The sequence below is a fragment of the Rhipicephalus microplus genome, unplaced genomic scaffold (assembly GCF_043290135.1).
Source record: "Rhipicephalus microplus isolate Deutch F79 unplaced genomic scaffold, USDA_Rmic scaffold_293, whole genome shotgun sequence".
NCBI classification, from domain to species: domain Eukaryota; kingdom Metazoa; phylum Arthropoda; class Arachnida; order Ixodida; family Ixodidae; genus Rhipicephalus; species Rhipicephalus microplus.
Window position 1 is genome coordinate 15,001 of NW_027464862.1, and position 15,000 is coordinate 30,000.

At 61.3% G+C, this 15,000-nt stretch overlaps 2 non-coding genes across 2 annotated transcripts; both read left to right on the top strand.

Annotated features, from left to right (window-relative positions):
- Positions 1-11,149: 11,149 nt before the first annotated feature.
- LOC142793204 (small subunit ribosomal RNA) lies at positions 11,150-12,964 on the top strand. Its single transcript, XR_012891517.1, has one exon. It is a non-coding gene; the product is annotated as a small subunit ribosomal RNA (ribosomal RNA).
- Positions 12,965-14,683: 1,719 nt separating this feature from the next.
- Positions 14,684-14,836, top strand: LOC142793211 (5.8S ribosomal RNA). Its single transcript, XR_012891524.1, has one exon. It is a non-coding gene; the product is annotated as a 5.8S ribosomal RNA (ribosomal RNA).
- The last annotated feature ends 164 nt before the right edge of the window (positions 14,837-15,000 follow it).

Below are 15,000 nucleotides of genomic sequence, written 5' to 3' on the forward strand. Positions count from 1 at the left end.
AGCGCGGCTAAGGGCTCGAAACAAACCCTAAACCGCGCCAAGTACGGAAGGAACGGCGCGGAGAGGGCTCGAGACAAAGCTCGACCCTAAACCGCGCCAAGTACGGAGGGAACAGCGCGGCTAAGGGCTCGAAACAAACCCTGAACCGCGCCAAGTACGAAAGGAACGGCGCGCAGTAGGGGTTTAAAACAAAGCTGGTCCCAAAATCGCGCCAAGTACGAAAGGAACAGCGCGGTCGAGACTCGGAAGAAAAAGCTTTCAAAGTGTCGTAGCACGATGCACACTGCTGTTCGTGTGGAACAAACGTGACTACCGTGCTGTACGGTGGAGTTCTGTGCGCAAAAGCGGCGCGTGTGTTTCTAAGCACCACAGCGTTGTGTCAAAAAAGAGGTGCCTGAGAGAAACGCATGCGACTGCCGTGCTTTGCGGCATAGCACCGTGCGCAAAAACGGTGCGCATGCAAGAGGTGTCAGAGCAAGCGAACTTGTGCCACGAGCAACAGGTCACTAAAAGCCTATAGATGACGGTGTTGGAGGAAAAGAAAAATATCGAGAAAGCACTGCGGTGTGCCGTGCGTAGGGACGGGCGCGCGTGCCACATGCCGCCGAAATATGGGTGTCGGAGAAAACAGAGTGCCGCGCGTAACGAGGGGCGCGCGTGTTACAGAGAGATATGCCCAAACGCATGAAAGTGTACGCAGGTGTCCTAAGGCAGTTTTTTTTTTTTTTTTCCTCATTTTGATGTCGCCCCGGCTGACGCGGTTTTCGTTTTTCCGTGCCGCCCCGGCTGACGCAGTTTTTGCGCCGCCCCGGCTGACGCGGTTTTTGCGCCGCCCCGGCTGACGCGGTTTTCGCGCCGCCCCGGCTGACGCGGTTTTCGCGCCGCCCCGGCTGACGCGGTTCGGACTTTGCACTTTTTGGCTGTGCCTGGCTGGCGGCCCACTCACTCGATCGCCAGGTCTGTTTGCCCCGGTGGTTCCACCGCCAGGCTTAAGCGCGAACTTTTTTTGTTTGTTTTCTTTTGATTAAGCGCAAGCTTTTTTCTTTGTTTTCTTTTGATTAAGCGCGGGCTTTTTTCTTTGTTTTTTTTTTTTATTTCGCCCCGGCAGACGCGGTTTTTGCGCCGCCCCGGCTGACGCGGTTTTTGCCGCCCCGGCTGACGCAGTTCGGACTTAGCACTTTTCGGCTGTGCCTGGCTGGCGGCCCACTCACTCGATCGCCATGTCTGTTTGCCACAGTTTTCCCGGTGGTGCCGCACCCGGGCTCGCCCCGGCTGACGCAGTTTTCGCGCCGCCCCGGCTGACGCGGTTTCGTGCCGCCCCGGCAGACGCGGTTTTCGCGCCGCCCCGGCTGACGCGGTTTTTGCGTCGCCCCGGCTGACACGGTTCGGACTTTGCACTTTTCGGCTGTGCCTGGCTGGCGGCCCACTCACTCGATCGCCATGTCTGTTTGCCACAGTTTTCCCGGTGGTGCCGCACCCGGGCTCGCCCCGGCTGACGCAGTTTTCGCGCCGCCCCGGCTGACGCGGTTTCGTGCCGCCCCGGCAGACGCGGTTTTCGCGCCGCCCCGGCTGACGCGGTTTCGTGCCGCCCCGGCAGACGCAGTTCGGACTTAGCACTTTTCGGCTGTGCCTGGCTGGCGGCCCACTCACTCGATCGCCATGTCTGTTTGCCACAGTTTTCCCGGTGGTGCCGCACCCGGGCTCGCCCCGGCTGACGCAGTTTTCGCGCCGCCCCGGCTGACGCGGTTTCGTGCCGCCCCGGCAGACGCGGTTTTCGCGCCGCCCCGGCTGACGCGGTTTCGTGCCGCCCCGGCAGACGCAGTTCGGACTTAGCACTTTTCGGCTGTGCCTGGCTGGCGGCCCACTCACTCAATCGCCATGTCTGTTTGCCACAGTTTTCCCGGTGGTGCCGCACCCGGGCTCGCCCCGGCTGACGCAGTTTTCGCGCCGCCCCGGCTGACGCGGTTTCGTGCCGCCCCGGCAGACGCGGTTTTCGCGCCGCCCCGGCTGACGCGGTTTCGTGCCGCCCCGGCAGACGCAGTTCGGACTTAGCACTTTTCGGCTGTGCCTGGCTGGCGGCCCACTCACTCGATCGCCATGTCTGTTTGCCACAGTTTTCCCGGTGGTGCCGCACCCGGGCTCGCCCCGGCAGACGCGTTTTTTTTTTTCTTTCGCCCCGGCTGACGCAGTTTTCGCGCCGCCCCGGCTGACGCGGTTTCGTGCCGCCCCGGCAGACGCGGTTTTTTGCGCCGCCCCGGCTGACGCGGTTTTTGCCGCCCCGGCTGACGCAGTTCGGACTTAGCACTTTTCGGCTGTGCCTGGCTGGCGGCCCACTCACTCGATCGCCATGTCTGTTTGCCACAGTTTTCCCGGTGGTGCCGCACCCGGGCTCGCCCCGGCTGACGCAGTTTTCGCGCCGCCCCGGCTGACGCGGTTTCGTGCCGCCCCGGCAGACGCGGTTTTCGCGCCGCCCCGGCTGACGCGGTTTCGTGCCGCCCCGGCAGACGCAGTTCGGACTTAGCACTTTTCGGCTGTGCCTGGCTGGCGGCCCACTCACTCGATCGCCATGTCTGTTTGCCACAGTTTTCCCGGTGGTGCCGCACCCGGGCTCGCCCCGGCTGACGCAGTTTTCGCGCCGCCCCGGCTGACGCGGTTTCGTGCCGCCCCGGCAGACGCGGTTTTCGCGCCGCCCCGGCTGACGCGGTTTCGTGCCGCCCCGGCAGACGCAGTTCGGACTTAGCACTTTTCGGCTGTGCCTGGCTGGCGGCCCACTCACTCGATCGCCATGTCTGTTTGCCACAGTTTTCCCGGTGGTGCCGCACCCGGGCTCGCCCCGGCAGACGCGTTTTTTTTTTTCTTTCGCCCCGGCTGACGCAGTTTTCGCGCCGCCCCGGCTGACGCGGTTTCGTGCCGCCCCGGCAGACGCGGTTTTTTTGCACCGCCCCGGCTGACGCGGTTTTTGCCGCCCCGGCTGACGCAGTTCGGACTTGGCACTTTTTGGCTGAGCCTGGCTGGTGGCCCACTCACTCGATCGCCATGTCTGTTAGCCACAGTTTTCCCGGTGGTGCCGCACCCGGGCTCGCCCCGGCTGACGCAGTTTTCGCGCCGCCCCGGCAGACGCGGTTTTCGCGCCGCCCCGGCTGACGCGGTTTTTGCCGCCCCGGCTGACGCAGTTCGGACTTGGCACTTTTTGGGCTGAGCCTGGCTGGCGGCCCACTCACTCGATCGCCATGTCTGTTTGCCACAGTCTTCCCGGTGGTGCCGCACCCGGGCTCGCCCCGGCAGACGCGTTTTTTTTTTCTTTCGCCCCGGCAGACGTGGTTCCCCCCCCCCCTTTTCGCTCGCCCCGGCTGACGAGGTTTTCGCGCCGCCCCGGCTGACGCAGTTTTCGCGCCGCCCCGGCTGACGCGGTTTCGTGCCGCCCCGGCTGACGCGGTTTTCGCGCCGCCCCGGCTGACGCGGTTTTTGCGTCGCCCCGGCTGACACGGTTCGGACTTTGCACTTTTCGGCTGTGCCTGGCTGGCGGCCCACTCACTCGATCGCCATGTCTGTTTGCCACAGTTTTCCCGGTGGTGCCGCACCCGGGCTCGCCCCGGCTGACGCAGTTTTCGCGCCGCCCCGGCTGACGCGGTTTCGTGCCGCCCCGGCAGACGCGGTTTTCGCGCCGCCCCGGCTGACGCGGTTTCGTGCCGCCCCGGCAGACGCAGTTCGGACTTAGCACTTTTCGGCTGTGCCTGGCTGGCGGCCCACTCACTCGATCGCCATGTCTGTTTGCCACAGTTTTCCCGGTGGTGCCGCACCCGGGCTCGCCCCGGCTGACGCAGTTTTCGCGCCGCCCCGGCTGACGCGGTTTCGTGCCGCCCCGGCAGACGCGGTTTTCGCGCCGCCCCGGCTGACGCGGTTTCGTGCCGCCCCGGCAGACGCAGTTCGGACTTAGCACTTTTCGGCTGTGCCTGGCTGGCGGCCCACTCACTCGATCGCCATGTCTGTTTGCCACAGTTTTCCCGGTGGTGCCGCACCCGGGCTCGCCCCGGCAGACGCGTTTTTTTTTTTTCTTTCGCCCCGGCTGACGCAGTTTTCGCGCCGCCCCGGCTGACGCGGTTTCGTGCCGCCCCGGCAGACGCGGTTTTTTGCGCCGCCCCGGCTGACGCGGTTTTTGCCGCCCCGGCTGACGCAGTTCGGACTTAGCACTTTTCGGCTGTGCCTGGCTGGCGGCCCACTCACTCGATCGCCATGTCTGTTTGCCACAGTTTTCCCGGTGGTGCCGCACCCGGGCTCGCCCCGGCTGACGCAGTTTTCGCGCCGCCCCGGCTGACGCGGTTTCGTGCCGCCCCGGCAGACGCGGTTTTCGCGCCGCCCCGGCTGACGCGGTTTCGTGCCGCCCCGGCAGACGCAGTTCGGACTTAGCACTTTTCGGCTGTGCCTGGCTGGCGGCCCACTCACTCGATCGCCATGTCTGTTTGCCACAGTTTTCCCGGTGGTGCCGCACCCGGGCTCGCCCCGGCTGACGCAGTTTTCGCGCCGCCCCGGCTGACGCGGTTTCGTGCCGCCCCGGCAGACGCGGTTTTCGCGCCGCCCCGGCTGACGCGGTTTCGTGCCGCCCCGGCAGACGCAGTTCGGACTTAGCACTTTTCGGCTGTGCCTGGCTGGCGGCCCACTCACTCGATCGCCATGTCTGTTTGCCACAGTTTTCCCGGTGGTGCCGCACCCGGGCTCGCCCCGGCAGACGCAGTTTTCGCGCCGCCCCGGCAGACGCGGTTTTCGCGCCGCCCCGGCTGACGCGGTTTTTGCCGCCCCGGCTGACGCAGTTCGGACTTGGCACTTTTTGGGCTGAGCCTGGCTGGCGGCCCACTCACTCGATCGCCATGTCTGTTTGCCACAGTCTTCCCGGTGGTGCCGCACCCGGGCTCGCCCCGGCAGACGCGTTTTTTTTTCTTTCGCCCCGGCAGACGTGGTTCCCCCCCCCCCTTTTCGCTCGCCCCGGCTGACGAGGTTTTCGCGCCGCCCCGGCTGACGCAGTTTTCGCGCCGCCCCGGCTGACGCGGTTTCGTGCCGCCCCGGCTGACGCGGTTTTCGCGCCGCCCCGGCTGACGCGGTTTTTGCGTCGCCCCGGCTGACACGGTTCGGACTTTGCACTTTTCGGCTGTGCCTGGCTGGCGGCCCACTCACTCGATCGCCATGTCTGTTTGCCACAGTTTTCCCGGTGGTGCCGCACCCGGGCTTGCCCCGGCAGACGCGTTTTTTTTTTTTCTTTTCGCCCCGGCTGACGCAGTTTTCGCCCCGCCCCGGCTGACGCGGTTTCGTGCCGCCCCGGCAGACGCGGTTTTTTGCGCCGCCCCGGCTGACGCGGTTTTTGCCGCCCCGGCTGACGCAGTTCGGACTTTGCACTTTTTGGCTGAGCCTGGCTGGCGGCCCACTCACTCGATCGCCATGTCTGTTTGCCACAGTTTTCCCGGTGGTGCCGCACCCGGGCTCGCCCCGGCAGACGCGTTTTTTTTTTTCCTTCGCCCCGGCAGACGTGGTTCCCCCCCCCCCCTCCGTCTTTCTTTTTGTTTTTTTTTTCGCCGCGGCTGAAGTGGATTTTTCGGTGCCTCGACGCCCCGGTAGTCGCGGTTTTTCCGTTTCCGCACGGCCCCGGCTGACGCTGCTCGGTCACAGTCGCCTTTTGTGAGGATTGCAGACTTCTTGAGCGCGGGTGTTTTTTTTTTGTTGTTGTTGTTGTTTTATTACGCATTCGCTCCAGCAGACGCTGTTTAGACTTTTTGTTTCCTCTTTTATCCTGCGACGAGGTGACGAGGTTTATTCGGTGCCCCGCCGCCCCGGCTGAAGTGATTTTTCCTGTCCCGTGCCGCCCCGGCTGACGCGGTTGGGACTTCGCGTTTGTTCGGCCGCCACGGGTTTTGGCGCACTCGCTCGGTTGCTTGTTGTTGCCACTTGTTGCGAACCCAGGTTTCTTGAGCGAGCGCGGGCGTTTTTTCTTCCTTTCTTTCTTTGTTCTATGTGTTAGCGAATCGGCCTTTAATATCACACGAGGACTCACAACCAACAATTTTCAGTTTGAAGTGTAAAAAATCTGCAGGTGTTGACGTAACTGACTTGCCCCGTACCCTTGAGTACATCCATGAAGTTCTCGTAGTACTACTAAATCGCATTATTCCAAGTGGAGAAATTCCCATAAACTTGCAAACCTCTACACGAAAATCGGTGCGCGTGATAAAGTTGAAAATTATCGTCCGATATCAAATGTGCCTTCTATAACACAAATTCTAGGAAAAAAAAAAAAACACTTGTTCGCCGTTCTCTGCGCCGTGACTGGCAGCACTCCGGCGAAGCGAAACGGGGTCGATTCGAGCACGATATCGGCGTCTTTCGACGTGCTCGCCGGCGACCGTCGCACGAGTACGTCGCACGAGCGCGTCTGCCGGGGCGCCGTTTGCGAAGCCGACGCAAAAGTGGGAACCGCCGCTCGGATGATCGCCGCTTTCGGCAGAGTGAGTGTTGGCACTCCGGGGAAGCGAAACAGCGTGAATGCGCCCACGAAATCGGCGTATTTTGAAGTGCCCGCCGGCGACCGTCGCACGAGTACGGTAAACCGCGTCAGCCGGGGCGTAGTTCGGGACGCCGACGAAAAAGTGGGAAGCGCAACTCGGATCTTCGCCGTTTTTGCAGGAGTGAGTGGCGGCCCTCCTGCGAGACCAAGAAGCATCGATTCGTGCACGAATTCGGCGCCTTTCGACGTGATCGCCGGCGACCGTCGCTCGAGTAGGGCAAACCGCGTCTGCCGGGGCGGGCTTCGGGACGCCGATGCGAAAGTGGGAAACGCTGCTCGGATGTTCGCCGTTTTTGGCCGAGTGAGTGCTGGCACTCGGGCGAAGCCAAACGGGGCCGATTACGGCACGATATCGGCGTCTTTCGACGTGCCCGGCGGCGACCGTCGCACGAGTACGGTAAACCGCGTCAGCCCGGGCGGAGTTCGGGACGCCGATGCGAAAGTGGAGAACGCCGCTCGGATCTTCGCCGTTTTTGGAGGAGTGAGTGGCGGCACTCCGGAGAAGCCAAGGAGCGCCAATTAGCGCACGATATCGGCGTCTTTCGACGCGCTCGCCGGCGACCGTCGAACGAGTAGGGCAAACCGCGTCTGCCGGGGCGGGGTTTACGACGCCGACGCAAAAGTGGGAACCGCCGCTCGGATGTTGGCCGTTTTTGGCAGAGTGAGTGCTGGCACACCGGCGACGCGAAAGAGCGCGAAAGCGCCCACGAAAGTGGCGTATTTGGACGTGCTTGACGGCGACCGCTGCAGGAGTACGAAAAACCACGTCAGCCGGGGCGAGCGACCCACGGCGGTCTGGGTGCTTATCGCTGCTATTATTTATAGGGGCACCCCGGCAGACGCAGAAAAAAAAAATTTTTTTTCGACCTTCTTTTTTGCTGGTCGAGCTCGGGTAACCCAGGTCGCAATGGGAGCCGCGCACGAAAGCGGCGTCGCGAGACGCGTTCGCGGTCGCTAGTCGCACGAGCTCGGCAACCGCGTCAGCCGGCGCGGAGTTCGGGATGCCGACGGCTAAGTGGGTACCGCTGCTCGGATGTTCGCCGTTTTTGGCCGAGTGAGTGCTGGCACTCCGGCGAAGCGAAACGGGGCCGATTCGGGCACGATATCGGCGTATTTCGACGTGCTCGCCGGCGACCGTCGCACGAGTACGGCAAAGCGCGTCTGCCGGGGCGAGGTTTGCGATGCCGACGAAAAAGTGGGAAGCGCCGCTCGGATCTTCGCCGTTTTTGCAGGAGTGAGTGGCGGCCCTCCTGCGAGACCAAGAAGCATCGACTCGCGCACGATATCGGTGTCTTTCGACGTGCCCGCCGGCCACCGCCGCACGAGTACGGCAAACCGCGTATGCCGGGGCGGGGTTGGCGACGCCGACGCAAAAGTGGGAACCGCCACTAGGATGTTCGCCGTTTTTGGCAGAGTGAGTGCTGGCACACCGGCGACGCGAAAGAGCGCGAAAGCGCCCACGAAAGTGGCGTATTTGGACGTGCTTGACGGCGACCGCTGCAGGAGTACGAAAAACCACGTCAGCCGGGGCGAGCGACCCACGGCGGTCTGGGTGCTTATCGCTGCTATTATAGGGGCACCCCGGCAGACGCAGAAAAAAAAAATTTTTTTTCGACCTTCTTTTTTGCTGGTCGAGCTCGGGTAACCCAGGTCGCAATGGGAGCCGCGCACGAAAGCGGCGTCGCGAGACGCGTTCGCGGTCGCTAGTCGCACGAGCTCGGCAACCGCGTCAGCCGGCGCGGAGTTCGGGATGCCGACGGCTAAGTGGGTACCGCTGCTCGGATGTTCGCCGTTTTTGGCCGAGTGAGTGCTGGCACTCCGGCGAAGCGAAACGGGGCCGATTCGGGCACGATATCGGCGTATTTCGACGTGCTCGCCGGCGACCGTCGCACGAGTACGGCAAAGCGCGTCTGCCGGGGCGAGGTTTGCGATGCCGACGAAAAAGTGGGAAGCGCCGCTCGGATCTTCGCCGTTTTTGCAGGAGTGAGTGGCGGCCCTCCTGCGAGACCAAGAAGCATCGACTCGCGCACGATATCGGTGTCTTTCGACGTGCCCGCCGGCCACCGCCGCACGAGTACGGCAAACCGCGTATGCCGGGGCGGGGTTGGCGACGCCGACGCAAAAGTGGGAACCGCCACTAGGATGTTCGCCGTTTTTGGCAGAGTGAGTGCTGGCACTCCGGCGAAGCGAAAGAGCGCGAATGCGCCCACGAAAGTGGCGTGTTTGGACGTGCTTGACGACGACCACCGCAGGAAAACGAAAAACCACGTCAGCCGGGGCGAGCGACCCATGGCGGTCTGGGTGCTTATCGCTGCTATTATAGGGGCACCCCGGCAGACGCAAAAAAAAAAAAAATTTTTTTTCGACATTCTTTCTTGCTCGTCGACCTCGGGTGACCCAGGTCGCAGTGGGAGCCGCGCACGAAAGCGGCGTCGCGAGACGGCTTCGCGGTCGCTAGTCGCACGAGCTCGGCAACCGCGTCTGCCGGGGCGGAGTTCGGGACGCCGACGGCTAAGTGGGAACCGCCGCTCGATGTTCGCCGTTTGTGGCCGAGTGAGTGCTGGCACTCCGGCGAAGCCAAACGGGGCCGATTCCGGCACGATATCGGCGTCTTTCTACGTGCTCGCCGGCGACCGTCGCACGAGTACGGCAAAGTGCGTCTGCCGGGGCGGGGTTTGCGACGCGTACGCAATAGTGAGAACCGTCGCTCGGATGTTCGTCGTCTTTCGCCGAGCCAGTGCTGGCACTCCGGCGAAGCCGAACGGAGCCGATTCGGGCACGATATCGGCGTCTTTCCACGTGCTCGCCGGCGACCGTCGCACGAGTACGGTAAACCGCGTCAGCCGGGGCGGAGTTCGGGACGCCGATGCGAAAGTGGGAAGCGCCGCTCGGATCTTCGCCGTTTTTGGAGGAGTCAGTGGCGGCACTCCGGTGAAGCCAAGGTGCGCCAATTCGCGCACGATATCGGCGTCTTTCGACGTGCCCGCCGGCCACCGTCGCACGAGTACGGCAAACCTCGTCTGCCGGGGCGGGGTTTGCGACGCCGACGCAAAAGTGGGAACCGCCGCTCGGATGTTCGCCGTTTTTGGCAGAGTGAGTGCTGGCACTCCGGCGAAGCGAAAGAGCGTGAATGCGCCCACGAAAGTAGCGTATTTGGACGTGCTTGACGGCGACCGCCGCAGGAGTACGAAAAACCACGTCAGCCGGGGCGAGCGACCCACGGCGGTCTGGGTGCTTATCGCTGCTATTATAGGGGCACCCCGGCAGACGCAGAAAGAAAAAAAAAAAAAAATGGGGACATGGCGTGCGTCACCGTGCGGCTTCGCAGCGTTGCCGAAGTCGCCGAGCCCTTCGACTGAGCCGAACGGCGGACAGGGAACGTTGGTCGGCCGTTCTAACCTGTCGGTGCCACGCCGAGACGTCGTTAAGGAAAACCGCGTCGTGGGCCTCTACGACGCCGTCGAGTCGTTGTACGTTTGGTGTCCAGCGTGTCGGCGGCGAGTAGCGGACACGTCGTTCACGACTTCGGTCTTTCGCAGTCGACGCGAACTTGCGGAGAGTCGTGGTGCCTCACGTTTTCGGCAGAAACCGCGGCGGAATTTTCCCGTGCGTGCGCGCACGACCTCGGTGCTGTGCCGTCAGCGTAGTGTTGCACAAACTCACTACAAAACTGCGCGAAAAATCGACAAGAAACAGAGAAGGCACACACACAAGCGCAGGCACACACACACACTGCGCTTGTGTGTGTGCCTTCTCTGTTTCTTGTCGATTTTTCGCGCAGTTTTGTAGTGATGATTTACCAACTCGCCCAGCGTTCAGTACTGCACAAACTCGTGGCCTACCCAAGGTGCGGTACGTTTGCGGCCGTATCCTCGGTGGGAATTTCGTGAGTAGGGTCGCAAATTCTACGACCTCGGCGGGTTTGAGAGCGACGTAGACTTGTGGCACGCTCAACGTGCCACACGTTTCGGGGCACACCCGCGGTGAAATTTTCTCGAGTACGCTCGTATTAGTGCCCAAGGAGGTCTGGGTACTTATCGCTGCTATTATGTGGGGGTTCTCGTGAGCGGCGTACGCGAAAGCGACCGGGTGTCTGATATGCGGCGGGCTTCGGCCTCGTCAAGCGTGTCCTCGGGTCTGCTCCAGGGGAATCCACGGCAGTCGTCTGCAGCCTCATCCGCTTGATGCGTTAGGGGCTGGTTGTCGGACGGTGCCGTTTTACCACGATATCGAGGTGTGTTCCGTGTCGTCCTCGGGCGATTCAGATGCGAAAGCGCCGAAGACGCGGGCGTGACCCGTCGTCTGGCGGCTTTGCAGTCTCGGCTCCGTTGCTAGTTCCGGCCGGTCCACCGACAGTGCAGCGGGCTTGGGCAACCCGCACGGCGCGACCGAGTCGATGCAACGAAAAAGAGCGAGCATGAACGTGCTTCTTGCCGCACGGCTCCCACTCGTCTTTCGGGAAGGTTGTGCCGTAGCGAGCTCGAACGCCGTCATCTCGGAGTGCAAAATAAGCGTGTTGGGGCGCCTGAAGGTGGCCTCCGCCGCACACAGACTGCGTCCGGCCCGCCGAAGGCGAGGACGGACGCGCAGTCGAACGATTACCTGGTTGATCCTGCCAGTAATCATATGCTTGTCTCAAAGATTAAGCCATGCATGTCTAAGTACATGCCGAAATAAGGCGAAACCGCGAATGGCTCATTAAATCAGTTATGGTTCCTTAGATCGTTTCTTCCTACTTGGATAACTGTGGCAATTCTAGAGCTAATACATGCAGTGAGCCTGGAGCCCTTTGGGTAACGGGTGCTTTTATTAGACCAAGATCGATCGGGTTTCGGCCCGTATTGTGTGGTGACTCTGGATAACTTTGTGCTGATCGCATGGCCACGAGCCGGCGACGTTTCTTTCAAGTGTCTGCCTTATCAACTTTCGATGGTAGGTTACTTGCTTACCATGGTTGTTACGGGTAACGGAGAATCAGGGTTCGATTCCGGAGAGGGAGCCTGAGAAACGGCTACCACATCCAAGGAAGGCAGCAGGCGCGCAAATTACCCACTCCCGGCACGGGGAGGTAGTGACGAAAAATAACAATACGGGACTCTTTTGAGGCCCCGTAATTGAAATGAGTACACTCTAAATCCTTTAACGAGGATCAATTGGAGGGCAAGTCTGGTGCCAGCAGCCGCGGTAATTCCAGCTCCAATAGCGTATACTAAAGCTGCTGCGGTTAAAAAGCTCGTAGTTGGATCTCAGTTCCAGACGAGTAGTGCATCTACCAGATGCGACGGCTCGGACTGAACATCATGCCGGTTCTTTCTTGGTGCACTTCATTGTGTGCCTCGAGATGGCCGGTGCTTTTACTTTGAAAAAATTAGAGTGCTCAACGCAGGCGAGTCGCCTGAATAAACTTGCATGGAATAATAGAACAAGACCTCGTTTCTGTTCTGTTGGTTTTTGGAATACGAGGTAATGATTAAGAGGGACGGACGGGGGCATTCGTATTGCGGCGCTAGAGGTGAAATTCTTGGACCGTCGCAAGACGAACTACTGCGAAAGCATTTGCCAAGAATGTTTTCATTGATCAAGAACGAAAGTCAGAGGTTCGAAGGCGATCAGATACCGCCCTAGTTCTGACCATAAACGATGCCAACCAGCGATCCGCCTGAGTTACTCAAATGACTCGGCGGGCAGCTTCCGGGAAACCAAAGTATTTGGGTTCCGGGGGAAGTATGGTTGCAAAGCTGAAACTTAAAGGAATTGACGGAAGGGCACCACCAGGAGTGGAGCCTGCGGCTTAATTTGACTCAACACGGGAAAACTTACCCGGCCCGGACACTGGGAGGATTGACAGATTGAGAGCTCTTTCTTGATTCGGTGGATGGTGGTGCATGGCCGTTCTTAGTTGGTGGAGCGATTTGTCTGGTTAATTCCGATAACGAACGAGACTCTAGCCTATTAAATAGGTGCGGGGTTCCCAGCACCTTACAACCTTCTTAGAGGGACAAGCGGCTCCTAGCCGCACGAAACAGAGCAATAACAGGTCTGTGATGCCCTTAGATGTCCGGGGCCGCACGCGCGCTACACTGAAGGAAGCAGCGTGTCTTTATCCCTGTCTGAAAAGACTGGGTAACCCGTGGAACTTCTTTCGTGATTGGGATAGGGGCTTGCAATTGTTCCCCTTGAACGAGGAATTCCCAGTAAGCGCGAGTCATAAGCTCGCGTTGATTACGTCCCTGCCCTTTGTACACACCGCCCGTCGCTACTACCGATTGAATGATTTAGTGAGGTCTTCGGACCGATGTCCGGCGCGGCCTTTCGGTTGCGCCGGTCTGTTGGAAAGATGACCAAACTTGATCATTTAGAGGAAGTAAAAGTCGTAACAAGGTTTCCGTAGGTGAACCTGCGGAAGGATCATTAACGGATTGTGAAGGGTGAGCGCCTCAGCTGCGTCTGCGCCCGACACTTTCTGCCGCTGACCCCGTTTGGACGCGGGGTCGGCTTTTCCCCACGGGGCTGCCTGAATGTGGAGCGGCACCCCGTGACAAATTGTTGCGCCCAGCGGACGCCAACACCGCGACCTTGGACGGTCGGCCAGGTGGCGGACGCGGGTACAAACGGCGCAACGCACTCATAGGTCGGCTTTCGACCCGCCACTGCACCGTGGCTCGAAGCGCTCGAAATGCGCGACCCGACCGCTGCGGGACCGCCTAGTACTGTAAACAGGAGCGGCGGAGCGCGAACGGCGAGTCGTGGTTACGTCGGTAGAAGGCGAGGCTGCGCGTTCCCGAAACGCCAGCCGAGTGCCCTCCCGACCGTTCGAGCGTGCAAGAACGAGACCCGACAATCGCGCGGCGACTGCCAAGTACGAGAGGAACGGCACAAGCGTCGGCGGTCGGTCAAGGAACTGGCGATGTGACGGGTCCGCTGTGCACCAGTGCATACCGTCCCGCCGTCCGCGGCAAGCGCCTCCGCGTCCTCGGGTGACGGAGGCTGCCGGTCGGTTCTTGCAGGCGAGGGATCTCGCTGGCACCGGTTCGCGTTGACGCGCGGCCGGTCATGGCACGGCGATGCGACGGCCGAGGTGCGCAGTACTCGATGGAGGAACCGCACGCTCCGATGACCGTCCCGCCCTCCGCGGCGTATGCGTACCGACCGTAATGGTTGCAGCAGCGCCGGCCGGCTTTTGAATTCGCCACACGAAACACGGTGCGAGATCGCGGTTAGGGGAGCGTCGACGTTGCCAGGCGTTTTGCTTGCTGCCGAGGGAAAGGCGGCACGGCCACGTCGCGCTCGTCGCGATTAGCGGGTCTGCGCGCTTTGGGAAGGTGCCGCAACGACTTGCCGAAAGAGGAAGCACGGAAGAACGAGGGACTTGGACGTCCCGACAATTGAACGCACTTGCGGCCAGGCCCTTGCTGGCTTCGTTCTTCCGCCTCGAGTAGGCTCGTACGCGGCTCCGGCGCCGAAAGTGGTCCTTGGCACCGACTTCGGTGGACGTGGGAAGTGCCGCGCAAGTACGGCGCGCCTGGCTCCACCTGTTGGCTAAAGTAGGCAGCCGGATCGGCATTTTGGTGTGCGGTGGCAAACCGTGGATGCGAAAAAAGCTTGTGCGATTTCGTGGAACAAAAAGCGGGGGTCCCCCTTTTTATGCGGAGGAGACCGACCCGCCTGCCGTGGTGAACCGCGACGCCACGGTAAAAACGGGAGAGGCTTGTCGATGGGACCGTGCATCCCGCGCTCCACGGAGGCCGGGAGGCGGCCGCCCGAGGAAATGTGTAGCCGTCGAGGCCCGCATCTGCGTGCACTCTTATCCAAATGGGTGTACCGCAGGCATTTTCTGGTTAGGCGGGCCAATGAGAGCGAGCACACAACGATACCTACGGGTCCGGCTTGGAGAACCGGCTTCGACGCCTCCCGAGTATTTATAGAGGGGTGGACCACGAAAGCACTCGCAAGTAGCGAAAGCGAAACGCCGTCCGAAACACACCGTTTGCTCGATTTGCGGCAGCCGAAAAAGGCGCGGCAGAGTTTTGGAGTCCAAGCGTGCGCTGAAAAGCGCCCTTCTTGGCCACTGTTTGGCCGAGTGCCAGAAACGTTTGGTTTTGACTGTACGGAATTGAACAAACACTTTTTCACGACTCTAAGCGGTGGATCACTCGGTTCTCGGGTCGATGAAGAACGCAGCCAGCTGCGAGACTTGGTGTGAATTGCAGGACACACTGAGCACTGATTCTTTGAACGCACATTGCGGCCTTGGGTCTTCCCTTGGCTTCGTCTGTCTGAGGGTCGGATCACATATCAAGAGAGCCTTCGGCGCACAAGGGAACGTGAGCCGTCGACTCGTTTTGACCGCGTCGGCAACACGGACAGCACGCTGAACACCTCACAGCGAGCGCCAACAGCGGCCACTCAAGGGCGAGACGGTGGCGACCGTCGTGCCAGAGCCCAACCGA